This window comes from Rutidosis leptorrhynchoides, chromosome 1, assembly GCF_046630445.1.
Source record: "Rutidosis leptorrhynchoides isolate AG116_Rl617_1_P2 chromosome 1, CSIRO_AGI_Rlap_v1, whole genome shotgun sequence".
Taxonomy (NCBI): domain Eukaryota; kingdom Viridiplantae; phylum Streptophyta; class Magnoliopsida; order Asterales; family Asteraceae; genus Rutidosis; species Rutidosis leptorrhynchoides.
Window position 1 is genome coordinate 651,591,675 of NC_092333.1, and position 15,513 is coordinate 651,607,187.

The 15,513-nt window shown below is 37.1% G+C and overlaps 1 non-coding gene across 1 annotated transcript; it reads left to right on the forward strand.

Annotated features, from left to right (window-relative positions):
* The first annotated feature begins 4,733 nt into the window (after window positions 1-4,733).
* LOC139887047 (small nucleolar RNA R71) lies at window positions 4,734-4,840 on the forward strand. The gene has a single exon (XR_011772899.1). It is a non-coding gene; the product is annotated as a small nucleolar RNA R71 (small nucleolar RNA).
* The last annotated feature ends 10,673 nt before the right edge of the window (window positions 4,841-15,513 follow it).

Consider the following 15,513-nt stretch of genomic DNA (forward strand, 5'->3'; position numbering starts at 1 on the left):
GATACAGACGCTAGAAGATATGTTGAGAGCATGTGTATTAGAATATGGTGGTTCGTGGGATACCCATTTGCCGTTGGTTGAATTCGCGTATAATAATTCTTATCATTCGAGCATAGGGATGCCACCTTACGAAATGTTATACGGCCGTCGTTGCAGAACTCTGACTTGTTGGTTAGAAGCTGGAGAGAAACAGTTTGCTGGTCCCGAGATTGTTCAAATGGCAGCCGAAAAAGTTACTATCGCGCGAGAAAAGTTAAAAGCTGCCAGGGATAGACAAAAGATGTATGCTGATTCACGTAGACGTCCAGTAAACTTTGAGGTAGGTGATCGTGTTTACTTGAAAGTTTCACCGTGGAAGGGTGTTATCAGGTTTGGTAAGTGAGGAAAGTTAGCTCCGAGATTTATTGGACCGTTCAAGATTATTCAGAGGATTAATGACCAGACAGTTGTGTTAGATCTTCCTTCTGAGTTAGCTGGTATTCATAATACCTTCAATGTGTGTTATTTGCGTAAGTGTAAAGTCGATGATGAGACACAAATCGTACCGCTAGTAGATTTGAAAGTTGATTTGAGTAACAAGTTGGTTGAGGAACCTATCCGAGTGGTCGACAGAAAGGTTACTAAGTTAAGAAGGAAAGAAATCCCGATGGTTTTGGTAGAATGGAAGCACAGTTTAGGGTCTAACTTGACATGGGAAACAGAAGAGTTGATGAAGACCCGTTACCCTCATCTGATTGACCAAGACCAGATTACGGGGACGGAATCTCTTTAAGGGGGGTGGATTTGTAACAGACTAAAATCGGGGTTAGAAGTAAGATTACTTAATTGCCCTTAGGTTTATATTTGTGGTTAAAATATGCTTTTATTTTAATAATATGTTTATTATTAATTGATTAGTTGGTTAAGACCAGTTTGTGACAAGGGTCACAGAAATGGTTCGTTTGTTGAATTTGGACTCTGTTAGGATTGCCAAACTAAGTGCGAAAGATATTAGATAACTGATAAATACCCGTGTGTTGTGGGGTATGGGTTTTAATACCATCTTAATAGTGTAAACTGCTTTCTTCTTCTCATTTCTAGAGAATTCTCAAAACTAGTACGTACCAAACTCTTTCACTCTCAAACCCTAATCTAATCCAAGTCACAAATTGAATTAAGAGACTTTAGGATCTGAATCTTATCATCCCTGTGAGCATTTATCTAGGTTAGCTTGCTTGAATTCATACTTTAATTTATAGAAATTGGGTTTTGGGTGTAAAGTGGGTTTTTGATGAAATTGATCTTGAATCTTCATGTTTTGTGTTTGTAATGCTTAATTGATGTTAGAAATAGTTGCTATATAGTTTATATGATCTAATTATGCTATGAATTGAGCAAGAACTTGTTAAAAAAGATGAATTGTGTGTTAGAACTTGAGTTTATGATAAAGTGAGTATTTTGGGATGAATTAATCCTAAATCTTGATTGTAGATGCTAGATTTTGATGTTTATAGTTGGGAAAAGTGTTTATGTATGATTGGTATGTTTCTTTATGCTTGAATTTGGACTATAAACCTTGAAATCGAGTTTTTTTTGGCTTAAAATCACCAAATCAGCGAAGCTGTTGGTGAAGAAGAAGCTGCTCGAAAAACTCGCTCGAAAACAGTGCTCGAGACTTGTTCGAAAACAGTGCTCGAGAACCTTTTGCTCGAAAATATATTATTGCTCGAAAAACTCGAGTTGCTCGAGAACCTTCTGCTCGAAAAACTCGATTGCTCGAAAAAACTCGAGTTGCTCGAGAACCTTCTGCTCGAAAAACTCGAATATGTTCGAAAACTCGAATTCGCTCGAAAAACTCGAATTTGCTCGAGAACCCCATGTTGCTCGAAAACCTTGCCTGTTATGTGAATATTTTTAATTGAATGTAAAGTTGTGTATTAATACTTGGATTTAATACTAACTTGAGATATTGTGTGATGATTCACAGGTGATAAACAAAAAGGTGAAGGCTCAGAAAGATTAGACCTCTGAGAACCTTCAGTTGCGGGTAATCGGTGAGTGGGTCTATCTCCGGATAGAGTATTAAGTAGCTGACACGCTACTTGTTCAGACTTTTTATTACTATGATTATGTTCATTACGATTACCATGCGTAGTTAGATATTGCCATGCTAGCTAGGACGATTGCATGACTATTTATCTGTGATCTTATGTGCACACTATTAGTCGAACACCAACCGAGGCGTCAAGGTTGGGAACCCACCGAGGCGGCAAGGTATGGTTGATGTGAGGTCGACTGTGGTAGCCTGGTCGGGTCATGAGTTACTGATTGTTCAGTATAGCATAGAAGGACGCATGTGTTACGTCTAGACGGTTATGCAGTGAAATCAGTAAAGCGGACTATCGGCAGACTGTAGCTTGATCAACTACGTCGTGTGCTCGTACAAGCCGCCGATCCTCATATTGTCGGTTATTATATGCTAGTTCAGGACGTTAGCATATCTGTGATCCCTTGCATGTTCAATTGCTTATGCTTGGTCTGTTAGATAGTATCCATTCACTTAGCTGTGTGCTAATTCCCCCACATTTCCACCCTTGCAGGTTTAGGTACTGCCGATTAGGATGGGTGTTGCTGTTGGGTTGAAGACATGTTTGACTATGTGCTTAACTCTGATATTTTCTGGTTTTATAATGTTTTCACGTAACACCAACATTTTGGAATATTGTAATAACGTTAACTAAGCTAAATTGATAACTATGGTTTGTAAATGTTATCTAAGGGTATTTATGTAATTCAGTCTTCCGCTGTGATATAAATATATAAAAAAAAAATCAGGGTGTTACATTCAGTATTCCGATTCTCCACTTTGATACTTACTGGATCAAATTCTATATCCTTAACCTCGGCCTTGTCGGTCTTCTTCTTGAAGCGAATGATTAAATTGTGATCTGCCGTTTCAAGCCTCATTATTTCTTCATGACGCTCAGTGCTTGGAACGGGTGTTGTCGCAGTTTCTTTTACGTCTTCCATTTCCTCTTCCTCTTCAGATTCCTCATCTTCCTCTATTTCTTCGCTGGGATCCTCTTCTTCCATTTCTGGGTCGTCTACAGACTGTGATTCGACACCCATCTCGATATCGTCGGCTGGTGGTAATGACTCATCATTAGAAGTGATCCATCTGGTGGAAATAGCAAACATCTCAGCCTGTCCAGAAAGATCGGTTGGTCGGTCAATTTTGAAGGTAACGCTCTCCCCGTGATCGTAAGATCATGGTTTGATTGTACATATCAATGACAGTCCTAGCCGTATTCATGAAAGGTCTTCCTAACACTATTGGGGTGTGTAGGTCTTCCTTAATATCCATTACTACGAAATTTGTAGGATACAAGAATTTGTCGACTTTCACCAAGACGTTCTCAACTATGCCCTTAAGATATCGAATTGTATGATCGGCAAGTTGGATTGTCATTTTGGTTGGTGACAAATCTCCTAACTCTAATCTCTTGTAGAGAGAGTAGGGGATTAGGTTGATACTTGCTCCTAAATTTGCTAGCGCATGAATGGTTCCAGATTGGTAGATTGAACACGGGAAAACGAATCGACCCGTATCTCCTAGCTTAGGTGGTAGAGAGTTTCTGAGTAATGCAGAGCATTCTTCACTCAGTGGAATTTTGTTAGAGTCTGGTATCCTCTCCTTTGTAGATAGAAGCCTTCAGTTGTATCTCTTCTGGTTGGGAACTTTGGACATAGTGTCCAAGAATCTTCCATCTAGTTTGAAGGAATCAAGCTTGGATGGTTCTTCTTGTAGCCTTCCAGGATAAGGTACGCGAACTGGAGTTTCAGGGGTCAGCTTCTGAGTATATGTTGATTTGTTCTTGAGCCTAGTTAACCTTCTCCGTGGTTCTTCCTCTGGGATTACGGAATCCATTTGCTTTGCTTCTTCTATGTGGGGATTCTGGATAGTATTACTTGGCAATCTTCCCTGCGGTCGGGTTTCAAGGCGTTGTGATAACTGTCCGAGCTGCGTTTCCAAACTTTTGAGCAGAGCCAATTGATTTCTCATTAGTATCTCCGTCTGATCTTGTCTGGTTGTAGTTCTCTGATTTAACTGTTGTTGTCCTTGGATGAACTGAGTTAACTGATCATCAGCTCCGAGAGTGGGGTTAGCTTCTTTTGTAATCTGGGTGGTGGGGGAATTTTCCTCAACTGGGGGACCAGTGAGAGGAAGTGGTTGATCGTAGGTCAATTGAGATTGTTGAGCTGGATAAGGTGGATAGCGATAGCGGAAAGGTTGATTGCTTCACTGAAATTGATTAACCCTTGGTGGTTGATTGAATCCGGGATTTGGTGGACGAGCTGGGTATTGAACGTAACAGACTGAACTGTCAGGGTTTTCGTACTCAACTTGATAGTCTTCAGTAAGTTGCGGGTTGGTACAATTAACACAAGCCTGATCTTGGTTAACCTGCTGCGGTTGCGTCTTTAATTCTCTGAGTTGTTTAGCAAGAGATTCCATCTTATCTGTGAGGGATTTGATGGCCTCTGTTTGATTGTTAAGTGCAGAGAGTAGGGTAGATGATGAAGTTGTTTCACCACTGTTCCAGTCATGATGATGCATCATCATGTTCTTGAGCAATTCTCATGCTTCATCTGCGGTTTGGTTCATCAGATTCCCTTGAGCTGCTGCATCGATCGTCATCCTATGATTTACCGTAAGACCATTGTAGAAGGTACAGATTTGGGCTGACCGTTCTAACTGGTGATTAGGGCACTTCTTCAGCAGGGTTTTGAAACGCTCCCATGCAGTGTAAAGAGATTCATCATAACTTTGTTTGAAGTTAATGATGTCATTCTTCAGTTTGGTTTGTTTAGAAGGAGGGAAATATTTGGTTAGGAATTTAGTCGCCATCTCCGTCCATGACGTGATGGAATCTTTTTCCAGTCCTTCAAACCAAGTTTGAGCATGATGAGTGAGAGAATAGGGGAACAAGTATAACCGGACTATATCTTGTCCTATCCCTGGCTGTTTGTAGGAGTTCGAAAGAGATATGAATTTATCAAGGTGAGAATTGAGATCGTCATTCGGAAATCCATGAAATTGACAGCTATTCTGAATGAGCTGGATGATGTGATGTTTTAACACGAACGAGTGTCCTTGAATCTCTAGAAATCTGATTGGTCCTCCTCGACCTTCAATCGAGGGTTTCGTGTTTTCTGCTAAAGTAACGCGTAACGCCATTCGGTTTCTGATTCGTGCTTCCTTGCGTGCTTTAGAGATTATTGTGTCTGGATCAGGTACGAATAACAACGGCCCTGGTCTAGATCGGGTTTGGGTCATACACTGGGTATGCCTTTTTGTTTTTAATTTTCGCAAATAAGCTAAATTATAATAAGCTAAACTAAACTAATTCTAAGGTAATCTAATTTAATCTAAGGCAATCTAAGGTAATCTAAGGTGGTCTAATCTAAGGTAAACTAGAGTAATCTAAAGTAATCTAATCTAATTAACTAACTATCATATGGTGGAATATGTTTTTGGTTCTGGCTACTGATTCCCTGGTATTTCGGTAACAAAGTTCCGCACAAACTATTCAACAAACCAAGTGGCCAGGCCGACTACGGAGAGGCAGGATCCTTTTGGTCCCAATATAATTGGCGACTGTTCGGAAAATCCAATAACCAAGTCCGTGTATAATTGTCTTTCTTAGACACTACTAAATGCTTGTGAATAAGTTTGATTGAAAACAGTATTGCCTAAAACCAGTGCAGCGGCGCCAAAAACTCGGTCTTCTCTCTTGATATGGCCGAAAAGGACGGTTTTTATTTGCGCAGTGTCGTTAGGCCGCGGCTCACCAGGATCAGCCACTCGTGGGAGAAGGTACTGTTTTAAATTTATATTTAGCGGGGCCTAAATCTTACTACTCCTTATAAGTAAGGGAAGTATGACCTAGAGTCGTATTTTTGAGATATCAGTAACATCGAACCTATATTGTAACCTAAGATAGTTAGGGAGTAGTGAATATTTATTTTGGGATTTTCTAATTTATAAGATAGATAAAGTAAATGCGATAAAATTTGTAATTCAGATAAGGTTAAAGTAAGTGCATACTATGACTTCATCAGTTATTCTGCCGAGATTATGGAATGCTGGCTCATGAATAGGCAGAGGCCTTGTATTCATTACACTAGTCCTAAACGCCCCTGTCATATGACATGTCACTGGGTACTGCGTTAGGCTTGAAGATTCTGAATAGACAGCAACGTCCCTTACCCCCGACGCCCGTGCAGTCTGACTACAGGCATACACGTTCAGACGGCTCATCCAATTGAGCGACTCGGTTGGGTGACGTATTAACATTCCAAAATGGTCTAAACTTTCTTAAGCATAATAGAATACATGGTGTACCATATCCGAGAGACGTGATGTGCCTCAATGCTTTCGTTAATGATTGGTAAAAGATAGTTAGGCCCTTAAAAAGAGTTCAACCATAAAGAACACCATGGCCAAGTCAAGTCTGACTTCCATGAACACGTTCGGTTATCCTAACGGTCCAATCCTTTATGTGTCTAAACAAACAGTTCCTTAATTGACTAAGAATCCCTCAAGCGGGTTGCAAAGCTTGAGACCGTGTTATGGTGCAGTGTACTGGTCAACACTAACCGTGTTCCATGGCCTTACTTAGCAGAGGTACAGCTTACAACAACCGCTGTTCTTCAACGTGCACGTACGAAGTTTATATGCTTGGTGACTACACCGGCATGGTCTGGGACAGATAATGTACTAGGGGCCTAGTCAGATGTTCCACTACGAAAGAGTCCTCAGTCGGAATCCAAAACTAGATAGACTTACTACAACCGGTGTGCCTCGGTCGATCTTACGTTGTATCTGAGAGACTTCTCTTACCAAGGGGTGACACAAATAGTGTACTCTGTGTAGTGACCCGAACTTTTCCATGTATATATATATATTAATTGAGATTGATATTTACATGATTAAATGTTTCCAACATGTTAAGCAATCAAACTTGTTAAGACTTGATTAATTGAAATATGTTTCATATAGACAATTGACCACCCAAGTTGACCGGTGATTCACGAACGTTAAAACTTGTAAAAACTATATGATGACATATATATGGATATATATATAGTTAACATGATACTATGATAAGTAAACATATCATTAAGTATATTAACAATTAACTACATATGTAAAAACAAGACTACTAACTTAATGATTTTTAAACGAGACATATATGTAACGATTATCGTTGTAAAGACATTTAATGTATATATATCATATTAAGAGATATTCATACATGATAATATCATGATAATATAATAATTTAAAATCTCATTTGATATTATAAACATTGGGTTAACAACATTCAACAAGATCGTTAACCTAAAGGTTTCAAAACAACACTTGCATGTAACGACTAACGATGACTTAACGACTCAGTTAAAATGTATATACATGTAGTGTTTTAATATGTATTTATACACTTTTGAAAGACTTCAATACACTTATCAAAATACTTCTACTTAACAAAAATGCTTACAATTACATCCTCGTTCAGTTTCATCAACAATTCTACTCGTATGCACCTGTATTCGTACTCGTACAATACACAGCTTTTAGATGTATGTACTATTGGTATATACACTCCAATGATCAGCTCTTAGCAGCCCATGTGAGTCACCTAACACATGTGGGAACCATCATTTGGCAACTAGCATGAAATATCTCATAAAATTACAAAAATATGAGTAATCATTCATGACTTATTTACATGAAAACAAAATTACATATCCTTTATATATAATCCATACACCAACGACCAAAAACACCTACAAACACTTTCATTCTTCAATTTTCTTCATCTAATTGATCTCTCTCAAGTTCTATCTTCAAGTTCTAAGTGTTCTTCATAAATTCTACAAGTTCTAATTACATAAAATCAAGAATACTTTCAAGTTTGCTAGCTCACTTCCAATCTTGTAAGGTGATCATCCAACCTCAAGAAATCTTTGTTTCTTACAGTAGGTTATCATTCTAATACAAGGTAATAATCATATTCAAACTTTGGTTCAATTTCTATAACTATAACAATCTTATTTCAAGTGATGATCTTACTTGAACTTGTTTTCGTGTCATGATTCTGCTTCAAGAACTTCGAGCCATCCAAGGATCCGTTGAAGCTAGATCCATTTTTCTCTTTTCCAGTAGGTTTATCCAAGAAACTTAAGGTAGTAATGATGTTCATAACATCATTCGATTCATACATATAAAGCTATCTTATTCGAAGGTTTAAACTTGTAATCACTAGAACATAGTTTAGTTAATTCTAAACTTGTTCGCAAACAAAAGTTAATCCTTCTAACTTGACTTTTAAAATCAAATAAATACATGTTCTATATCTATATGATATGCTAACTTAATGATTTAAAACCTGGAAATACGAAAAACACCGTAAAACCGGATTTACACCGTCGTAGTAACACCGCAGGCTGTTTTGGGTTAGTTAATTAAAAACTATGATAAACTTTGATTTAAAAGTTGTTATTCTGAGAAAATGATTTTTATTATGAACATGAAACTATATCCAAAAATTATGGTTAAACTCAAAGTGGAAGTATGTTTTCTAAAATGGTCATCTAGACGTCGTTCTTTCGACTGAAATGACTACCTTTACAAAAACGACTTGTAACTTATTTTTTCGACTATAAACCTATACTTTTTCTGTTTAGATTCATAAAATAGAATTCAATATGAAACCATAGCAATTTGATTCACTCAAAACGGATTTAAAATGAAGAAGTTATGGGTAAAACAAGATTGGATAATTTTTCTCATTTTAGCTACGTGAAAATTGGTAACAAATCTATTCCAACCATAACTTAATCAACTTGTATTGTATATTATGTAATCTTGAGATACCATAGACACGTATACAATGTTTTGACCTATCATGTCGACACATCTATATATATTTCGGAACAACCATAGACACTCTATATGTGAATGTTGGAGTTAGCTATACAGGGTTGAGGTTGATTCCAAAATATATATAGTTTGAGTTGTGATCAATACTGAGATACGTATACACTGGGTCGTGGATTGATTCAAGATAATATTTATCGATTTATTTCTGTACATCTAACTGTGGACAACTAGTTGTAGGTTACTAACGAGGACAGCTGACTTAATAAACTTAAAACATCAAAATATATTAAAAGTGTTGTAAATATATTTTGAACATACTTTGATATATATGTATATATTGTTATAGGTTCGTGAATCAACCAGTGGCCAGGTCTTACTTCCCGACGAAGTAAAAATCTGTGAAAGTGAGTTATAGTCCCACTTTTAAAATCTAATATTTTTGGGATGAGAATACATGCAGGTTTTATAAAAGATTTACAAAATAGACACAAGTACGTGAAACTACATTCTATGGTTGAATTATCGAAATCGAATATGCCCCTTTTTATTAAGTCTGGTAATCTAAGAATTAGGGAACAGACACCCTAATTGACGCGAATCCTAAAGATAGATCTATTGGGCCTAACAAACCCCATCCAAAGTACCGGATGCTTTAGTACTTCGAAATTTATATCATATCCGAAGGATGTCCCGGAATGATGGGGTTATTCTTATATATGCATCTTGTTAATGTCGGTTACCAGGTGTTCACCATATGAATGACTTTTATCTCTATGTATGGGATGTGTATTGAAATATGAAATCTTGTGGTCTATTATTATGATTTGATATATATAGGTTAAACCTATAACTCACCAACATTTTTGTTGACGTTTTAAGCATGTTTATTCTCAGGTGATTATTAAGAGCTTCCGCTGTCGCATACTTAAATAAGGACGAGATTTGGAGTCCATGCTTGTATGATATTGTGTAAAAACTGCATTCAAGAAACTTATTTTGTTGTAACATATTTGTATTGTAAACCATTATGTAATGGTCGTGTGTAAACAGGATATTTTAGATTATCATTATTTGATAATCTACGTAAAGCTTTTTAAACCTTTATTGATGAAATAAAAGTTATGGTTTGTTTTAAAATGAATGCAGTCTTTGAAAAACGTCTCATATAGAGGTCAAAACCTCGCAACGAAATCAATTAATATGGAACGTTTTTAATCAATAAGAACGGGACATTTCAGTTGGTATCCGAGCGTTGGTCTTAGAGAACTAGAATTTTGCATTAGTGTGTCTTATCGAGTTTGTTAGGATGCATTAGTGAGTCTGGACTTCGACCGTATTTACTTGAAAAATGATTGCTTAACAAATTTTGTTGGAAACTATATATTTTTAACATATGAATATTATGTGATATATTAATCTCTTAACGCGTTTGATATTATGTGATAGCTGTCTACCTCTAGAACAAGTCCCATTGACTCACCTAATAATAATGAAGAGTCAAATGTAAATTGGAATGATTCGTGGACTGATTCACAAGTTCCCGAAGAGGAACCGGAAGAAGAGTCGGAACCGGAAGAAGAATCGGAACCAGAAGAAGAATCGGAACCGGATGAAGAAATAGAACCGGTGGGGGAAATAATAAAACGGTTAAGTAAAAGAAATTATTCAACCAACCGACCAAGGTTAATTATGGTCAATGGTGTTTCCGCCAAGGAAGCAAAATATTGGGAGGATTACCAATTCTCCGATGAATCGGATTCCGACGAGAATTCCGATGATGTTATAGAAATTACCCCAACTGAATTTAAAAAGGCAAAAGAAAATAATAAGGGAAAGGGCATAAAAATAGAGAAATCTAATTCCAACCCCGATGAACTTTATATGTATCGTCAACCCCCGAAGTCCTTAAGTTGTAACAATGACCCGGGAACCTCTAAACCACCAGGTTTTTCTAAACCAATGTGGAAAACTACGGCTCGTATTAGGGGAACATCATATATCCCTAGAAACTTGGCAAAACGAACCAAAACCGAAGAAGAAGAAATAAGCGAGTCGGAATAAGATAGTTGTATTCGTGTGGTGTAATATATGTAATATAGTGTGCTTATGCTTTATGATATATGTAAAAATTGCTTGTATTAATAAGTATTTTTTTTATGAATCTAACTCTTGTCTATTTTACAGTATAAAAACACAAAATGGATAGACAACCCAATATTTTAAGAGACCTACCCGGAGACATGATTGATGAAATCTTGTCTAGAGTCGGTCAGAATTCTTCGGCACAACTATTTAAGGCGAGATCAGTTTGTAAGACATTCGAAGAACGTTCCAAGAATGCCTTGGTTTATAAAAGGCTTTCGTTCGAAAGATGGGGGATATCACATTGGGAAATCCATAAGTTACGATGTGTTTACTTTGATGCATATATTGCGGGGAACCCAAATGCTATTTTACGCAATGGGTTAAGAAATTATTTTGACTCAATATATCCGAATATTGGACTTCGTGATTTAGAAAAAGCGGCTAACATGCAACATAAATAAGCATGTTATGCTTACGGATTAGTAATGTTCGCTTCTCACCAAAGTGAGAACAAGAACATCGGGCTACAACTATTAAACAAAACGTTCCCACAAGTGACGGAGTCGGTAATTGGGGTAAGAAATGAGGTTTTTAGATTGTTACGGGACTGTTGGACATTACGTAACCCTCGTCCCTTTGACGACGTTACAACACGCTGTCTTATCAACGGCCATAACGGTTATGTTCCACAAGACCAAGGATGGGAAGTAATCCTAGTAAAACCAGAATGCATGACTTGTTTCTGGACGTATGAATTACGTGTCTTTATTGCCTTTGCTGAACGACTTGTGTACTAGCTAGAATTATCTTCACAACCATCTTGTATCAAATTTATTGTGTGCTATATTTCATGCTATATGTAAAATAAGCGGTAATGTAAGTTTGTAAAATATTGTGTAAAAGTTTGAACGCGAAATATTATTATAATCAATTTTTCATATAGAATTGTAGTAGTTGAATTGTATATTAGCTACTAAGTATGAACTTAACGGGTAGGTACTACCCGAATTTAAACTTATAAAATGCTAATATGAAGAAAAAGCTTTTATAAATGAGTTCATATTATGCTACGAAATACTATTAACTACTCTTAATATTCTATATGATTAACTTGTTCCATTTGATTATTTTGAAGGAAATGGCACCGACTACTCGACACACCGTGAATATGAATGAAGAGGAATTCCGTACTTTTCTAGCTTCAAACATAGCCGCAGTACAGGCTGCGCTACATACCAACAATAACCTTGGATCTAGCAGTACAGGAAATCGTGTAGGATGCACCTACAAAGAATTCACTGCCTGCAAACCTTTGGAATTTGATGGAACCGTAGGACCGATCGGATTGAAACGGTGGACCGAGAATGTAACATCCCGCCTTTTTCCGTTTACTTTTCCGTTTAACTATTTTAAACTCCGTTATATGTTTTTAACATCTCCCGTTAATACGCGTTTTAAATTATCATGTCTAGGTAATTTAACGCACCCGCAACCGAACTCGAGGGACTAGTTCCGCCACAAAGCCAAAGAGGTGACTAGCTCTTGACTAGTCAACCCCCTTATCCTCCCCATTTTCATTTTCTTTCTTCTTTTCTTTTCATACTTCTCCATTTTTCTCAAATTCTCCAAAAAGCAAATCATCATCTAAAATCATTCAAGAAGGATTCATTCCAAACCGTTTACATATTAGAACTCCTCGTGATCTCCTCTTCGATTCCATACCAACCTCATCAAATTTGGGTAACTTTCTAAAATCACTAATCTTTGTGTTCTTGAGATTTTTAAGTTATAAGTTTGTTAATTAGTGTCTATGGCTCAAGTTTAGTTTGTTTATGTGATTTGTATGCTTGATTTCGATATTTTGAAGTAACTAGTTCATATGGAAAGTTAACATGTTTAATCTTGAATTTTAAGTGTTCATATGTTGTTAGATGCTAAGACTTCATGTTTTAATCATGTTCCTAGTGTTACTAGCTTCATTATGATGTAAAGATTGACCAAGGAAACCCCTTAAACTTGATTATGAAATTTGGTGATTTTTGGTTGGGGTTTCATGAACTAAGAATGAATCTTTGATGCATTAAATGACATGAATGTAAATTGTAAGTGTTAGGTTGTGTTGTATGCTTAATTACCTACGAAACGGCATATCGTTCATGTAATTTGGTTACCGAATCATTAAATTTCAATATTGACTTGAATGCATTGATTATGGAACATTAAATGCGATTTTTGTTTGTCATAAGTGCAAGCTTGATTGATGATATGTGTTTAGTTGCATTCCTTGTCAAAATACCTTTCCAACGATGTATGATAGGCGTTATAAGCGTTTGCGGGTCAAGAATTGTGTTAGAATTGGTTTTGGTTCGTGCACATTTAAAAAGCAGAAAAATAGCTGAAGCAGCAGGGTGGCGCGGCGCGCCATACCCCCCGCGCGGCGCGCCGATTGGGTCTGTCCAATTTGGTCAATTTTCGAATAATGTTTGGCATGCTACGCACCTCCGATTAACATGTAACTTGGCCAACATGCTCATATATGATTTCTAAGATTAGAAAAATAGTTCGGAACCCGACCCGAACGTGTTGACTTTCGTTGACTTTGACCGACCAAAGTTTGACTTTTTGTCAAACTTAACCAAATGATTATGCAACCTTCCTAACTTATTTATATACTTGTATCTTGCATGAAACTTGGCAATTTGATTTCACATGCTAAATAATCGAGTCGTAACGAGCCATAGGACTAATTGAACATCTTTGACCTATCGTGTTTACCGTTATTGATACAACCTATTGTTTAGGTCAAGACTAGCATTGTTCTTTGCACACGTTTACTTGTTGAAGTACTTTACTACTCGTGCACTCAAGGTGAGATCATAGTCCCACTTTTACTCTTTTTGAACTTATATTTGGGATGAGAAAACATAAACGATTCTTTTGAACTAAGTGAACACAAGTACAGGAAAACAAACATTCTACATACGAGTTCAGAACAAAATCCTCAATTCGATTATCATTAGTTACACTTGCCGGGTGTAAGCGAGAACTTATGTTGTATGGATCCATATGGGTTTGACAAACCCTCATTCAAACGGTTCGCTACCGTTTACGAATGAAATATATTTTCGAGAAACAGTGTATGTTCTAGCACTAAGTGATGGGGTTCAATGGAAGGAAACGTTAAGCATTGATAATTGGGTGCTCGTGAAACAAACTTTTGGAATGTATTACTATTATTTCATTGATGCAAATCTTGTGGTTCACTTGTACTTACTTACTTAAACCTATGATTTCACCAACGTTTTCGTTGACAGATTTCTATGTTTTTCTCAGGTCCTTGAACGATACATGATACATGCTTCCGCTCATTATTTGATACTTGCATTGGATGTCGAGTATATGTGCATTTCATGGAGCGTCTTTTGACCTTACTTTAAACCGTGTCGCCTAGATTTCATTCGTATTATAACGTTGTAACTTAACTATTGGTTGAACAATTCTTGTAAACTTTGGGAACAATCTTTATTTTGAAATGAAGGCGACATATCTTTTGGTCAAACGTTGTTTTAAAGACTTATGACCACGTAACGGGACCTAAGTAGACGGCGCCGTCAATGACGATTTGGTCGGGTCGCTACAGATGGTATCAGAGCGTTGGTTGTAGGGATTTAGAGTTCATTAGTGTCAACCCCGAGTCATAGGGTACATTGGTGAGTCTAGACTACAACCGGCATATAGACTTGAAGTAGGAATTACTTGACTACTTGTGCATTTATACTCGAACGTTTCTACTCATATCTACTCTTAGTTCATCTTAATCTCACGTTGTTTAATTTGATTGACACGCCACCTTGACTATATGAAATGATGTCGAATGCACATATGAATTAGGGTAATATAATTTCCGGGATTATATTACGGTGACTCGTATGAACGTTCCGACATTATGACATAAAGAATTTAAGGCGAGTCGAAAAAAAAAAAAAAAAAAAAAAAAAAAAAAAAAAAAAAAAAAAAAAAAAAACTTCTCTTTATCTTTATTCTATATCACGGTTAGTATTATTGAGAATACTAATCAATGATATTCTTGTGTCTTGAAGGAACAATGGCTCCTCGTCGTGTACGCCGCAATGAAACTCCCGAACAAGCTCTCGAACGGATGATAGCTACCGCCGTAGATGCGGCCATGGCCGGTCACTCATCCAACAACAATAATAATAACAACCACAACAACAACAACAACAACAACAACAACAACAACAACAATGGAGCCGGAAACTCAAACGAGGGATGCTCCTATAAAGCTTTCATGGGATGCAAACCTCACACTTTTGATGGAACCGGGGGACCGGTCGTGCTCACCCGATGGTTTGAGCAAACGGAAGCCGTCTTTAGCATAAGCGGTTGTCGGGACCAAGACAAGGTCAAATACTCCACTCACACTTTCTCCGGAATTGCTCTAACATGGTGGAACACCTATGTTCAATCGGTGGGTACCGATG